General features: G+C 38.3%; 1 pseudogene; it reads left to right on the forward strand.

Annotated features, from left to right (window-relative positions):
- Positions 1 to 3,176: 3,176 nt before the first annotated feature.
- On the forward strand, positions 3,177 to 3,845 carry LOC138805515 (Golgi to ER traffic protein 4 homolog pseudogene; annotated as a pseudogene).
- The last annotated feature ends 1,155 nt before the right edge of the window (positions 3,846 to 5,000 follow it).

A 5,000-nucleotide genomic window follows, 5' to 3' on the forward strand; every position in this document is an offset into this window, starting at 1 on the left:
AATTACATGAGTCAGATAATGAATACATTTCCTTTTGTATAGTGCCTTCTTTTCCCTCCCTCCCTCCAAGCCCCTTCCTCCCATTAATTGAATATTTAAGGAATTCTCTGAGGAAATATGGACTAATGTACAATAAAATCTTTATGACAGTAGAGGCTTGACCCAATCACATTTATTTTTTTGTAGAATACAGAAATCTATTTTCTGCAATGAAGAAACAACCACGAGCTAACCTTGGAGACTGGAGGGAAGTTACTGGGCACCCTAACCTGGGCACTAAGGAGAAGATCAATCAGCCTGAAAGGATGCCTGAAAGAACACAGAACTGCAGCTTGGTGAGATGATCAAGCAGGTCCAGAGCATTGTAGAGGTGGCATTCACTTACTTTTCTACTGATGATATTCACATACCATCATAGTTTTATTTGCTTTATAAAAGAAAGGAAAGTTTAGAAAGTTCAGCATTGGGAATTTTCCAATGTAAAGGCAAGGCTTACTAACAATTATGTTGTGCTCAATAATAATACAGTATGGAAAAAGGATCAGTGTAGAGTATATAAAAACTTTAAGTACTGTGAAGATACTCTTTTATGAATCATGAAACTTTGTCCATGGAGCACAAATCTAATTTTATATGTTTTACAGTCCTGGGATATAATACATACAGTTTTCTGCTATCATTAGAAAAGGTACAGTTCCACATACTGAAATCCTACATGATTTAGAACTAATTAAGGAGTGTTTTATTCTGTGTCATTAGTAGAAAAATGATTGTTTTGTTTGGCCCCAAATAGCAAATTATTCTCAATGATTATGAACTATTTTGAACCTAATAAAGCTGTTTTGAATTCGAGTTCATTTTTTTTCTGCCAGTTCTGCTGGGACATGAACTCAGTAACTGGGTGCTGCCCTGTAGCTTTATAGCTCTTGGCTAACATTCTACTGCTTGAGACACTGCTATAGTTTTTTTGCTGGTTGGTCTTTTACTGGTTGGGATAAGAGACTTATAGACGGTTTTGCACCAACTGGCTGCAAACCATGATCCTCAAATCTCAGCCTCCTGAGTGGCTTGGATTACAAGCATGAACCATCAGTATGTGACTTCTGTTATGCTTTTTCATAGTAAATTTTCTCAAATGAGCCCGAAAATGTATCAATATGTGCATCCATGAATGAGTGAATACATTTATTTCTTCTGTGAAGTAAGTCATAAACTAAATAAGATTAAATAGTTTTTTTTTCAAATCTGAGAACAAAACCCAGGGCCTGGCACTTGTGTCTGGCCATTATCTCTCATTGGTTCTCAGAATGACATTTTTCTTTTTTTGCTGCAAAAACTGGCAGTGGCCACTTCATTGGCCCGGATAGAACAGGAGCATCTTCAGAGATTGTGTTTGGGGCCTAAGTGAATGTAAATAATATCTTCCCCACCAGCTAATATGTCCTCATCACTGTCTAAATAATTTCTTTTAGATATATTGTCTTATTATTGTACAAAATAATGGACTCCATTATATTTTCCTATTTTCATACTACTTATTTTCATAATATTCACTTTCATTACACTCTTTTGCCTGTCTCCTCCCATGGTTGCTTCTTGTTTTTACATTTTTCTCTCTCTCTCCCTCCCTCTCTCTTACTCTCGCTTTTTCTCTCCTTCCCTCTCTTTCTCTCTCTTTCTCTGCTTGCCTCTCTGCTAGTATTTGCTTTACACTTTCTACCTGCACTCCCCCTTTTAAGCAAAGCCTCAAGTTCTGGGTTTCTGCTTATTAATTGGAATTAAGAATTTTATCCAGGCATCGGTGGCCCTCACCTGTAATCCTAGCTAGTCAAGGTGCTGAGATCAGAAGATTGCGCTTCAAAGCCAGCCTGGGCAGGCAAGTGCATGAGACTCTTATTTCTAATTAACCACCAGAAAACCAGAAATGGCTATGTGGCTCAAGTGGTAAGGTGCTTGCCTTGAGCTGAAGAGCTGAGGGGTAGTGCCCAGGCCCAGAGGTCAAGCTTCATGTCTTACCAAAAATAAAAGTGTTTCCATAGATTTTTCTTTCAAACCATGATAATAAATTACATTTGTTCATGTAGATAATATAGGAATTTAGTATTGTTGGGTTATTAACAACTACTTAAATTATTTTTGAAAAATCATAATGAACTATGCTTTATGAATCTCATCTTATTCTGAAATATTACAAAAACAGTAGAGTTCTTCTATAGGGTCCCAATGTAATAGGAAGCCCTGTTCCATATCAGAAGTATCTATCAACCATTTCTTTCTCCTGTATCTTATTTTACATCTATTCAATTATTATTTTTATTTGTCATTTATCTTTCAGTATTTGTACAAAGGAGTTGCCATATAACAAAAGCAGTTTATGAATACAGTGCAAATTGATTTGTGCCACACCTACAATAATCACACCCCCCTCTGACCCACCATTCCCTTTTATTTCTTAGTTTTGCAGTATAGGCAATGAATTCCTTTTTAGCAAATTTAGTTTTATTTATTTATTTATTTATTTATTTATTTATTTATTTATTTATTTATTTATTTATTTATTTATTTATTTATTGTCAGGCATGGGGTTTGAACTCTGGGATTGGGCATTATCCCTCAGCTGTTGCACTCAAGATGAGCACTCTACCACTTGAGCCAGAGCGCCACTTCCTGTTTTTTAGTGGTTTATTGGAGATAAGGGTGACATGGAGTTTCCTGCCCTGGCTGGCTTTGAACTGAGACCCTCAGATCTCAGCTTCCTGTGTAGCTAAGATTACAGGCCTGAGTGGCCTGTGCCCTGCTGATTATAGTTATTTTAAAGAGGTTGTGTAGAGGGATTTCATTTGCATAAGTCAGATGAGAACATTTCCTTTCATACAACATCTTCTGTTCCCTCACTTTCTCCCAATGAGCTTGACTACATTCTGCCCCTTCCTCCCTTCATTTGTCTACCCTTTCCCCACCCTCTTTTTGATGTACCCCAATTTCTTGCAATAATATTCTCAGGCTTTGTCCTAGTCCTTCTAAAGATTATACTACTTGGGCCACATTGGCAGCAGCGATGGTGGAGCAGGAAGGCTCTCACAATGAAGCCCACAATCACATGCAAGTTAAGCTGCATGGAGAAAGGCGGCCAGTATGGGGCACACCAAATGTACTGGACCATCTTCTTCAGGTACATGTCCCAGAGCAAGCCCGCTGAGGCCCAAGAGCTCATGTGCTCAGGAGCATACTGCTGTTCTTCCTTCATGGCCAGCAAAAAAACACAGCAGAGCTGTCCATGCTGGTGTTGGAGTCCCTGAAATAGATGTAGATGGCAGAAATGGATGGAGTGTCTGGCTAGGATGTTCAGTTGATGGACCCCTTCTCCAGAGCCCTGAAGTGTTCCAGTTGGGGTTCCTGGAAATGGGGCCATCCTTAGCTCCTTCCATTTTGGGCCCTGACCCTGTGGAAAGAGCCGAACTACTGGGAATCTTGATACTACTTTCTACACTCCACAGACGGTGAGGGCTGCGCCAACATGCTGGTGGAGGACTCCACGGCCCAAAGCTTCCATGGCAAGTGGACATACTTGTGGCTCAGGCAGTGCTGCAGTTTCTCTATTGGAAAACAAAACCAGGTCTGTGGTCTTCATCATGTATGCACAGAAGCAACATCCATCAAGCACGGGCCGCCCTCCATCCAATCCCTGCTCCACTTCATCTGATTTCTGCTGCTGGCCTTGGATGGCAGCAAGCTAACCACGTTCATGGTGCTGTGAGAGCAGTTCCAGCCCTCCCTGTGCAGGTACCCAATACATGACAAGTAGCTCGACAGGACAGAACAGGACAGGAGCATTGTCCCTCAGGGTACATCCCAAGCTTTTGTCTTCCTATGGAGGCAGTTGGCCACGTCCTGGCCTCCCTTAGTTACTCTATCACCTACAATTTTTCTTAGTTATGCTCTATGTATTAAAAACTTCCTTAAAGACAAGTTATACTGTTCATGGAGTTCATACTCACAGCTCTAAATACTGAGATGCCTAAAATATATCATTCTGCTTTGAGTAAATTCCCTCCAAAAGGTTTTCCAATTCAGAAGTTTATCTTTAATGGATTTTATAAAACCTTTCAAATGTTATACAAAAAAATAAGGACTAAGTAAATGAACGATCAAGTACTTAATGATTAGAAGACTCAATGTCCTGAAACAATTTTCCTTAACTGCTCAGTACATAGAGTATAATTCCAGACAAAATTCAGCCAGATATTTTTACGAGAAACTTTTAAGAGGGCAAATAGTATTTCCTCACTTTCTAAGGAAATATTTTTGTAGAATCAAAATGATCTCTTCAAAGTTTTAGGAAAAGTCAATAATAAATTCATCAGTACCTAGAGTTTTATAGATTGAAATGCATTTAAATGTAAATTTAGAAAATTTGTGTAGATTCCATTTTTTTTCGTTCTTCCTTAAGTAGGTTTGATAGGTTTCATCTTTGAATAAATCATCTGAAGTTGTTTATTACTGTACTTTTAAATTTTATAACGGTAGGATTTCTGATAAAGTACTCATTTGTTTTGGTTATTGGCAACTGGTTTCTTCTCTGTTTTGTTATTTTGTATTTTGATACGTCTTTTAAAATATATATCCATTTATTGATCTATTCAGATACAGCTTCTATTTTCATTGATTTTCTCTGCTGTGTTCAAAAGCAGGATTTTTTTGCCACTTAACGAAATGATTCTTAAATAGAAAAGCAAAAGAAGAATAGAATAGAAAAATAAGAGTATCAGTTCAAGCTTGTAATCCTATCTACTCAGTAGGCAAAGAGCTGAGGATTTTGTTTCAAAGCCAGCCAGGGGAGGAAAACCTGTGAGACTCCTATCTCCAACTAAACACCAAAAATGCTGAAAATGGAGTTTGTGGCTCAAGTAGCAGAGCACTGAGCTAGAAGTACATATGTGAATCCCCAGTGTCCTGGTAAGTTGTGTTTGTTTGTTTTTTTTTTGAGGAGTGTAAATGTG

This window comes from Dipodomys merriami, unplaced genomic scaffold, assembly GCF_024711535.1.
Source record: "Dipodomys merriami isolate MVZ:Mamm:240054 unplaced genomic scaffold, mDipMer1.0.p SCAF_3999, whole genome shotgun sequence".
Lineage (NCBI taxonomy): Eukaryota > Metazoa > Chordata > Mammalia > Rodentia > Heteromyidae > Dipodomys > Dipodomys merriami.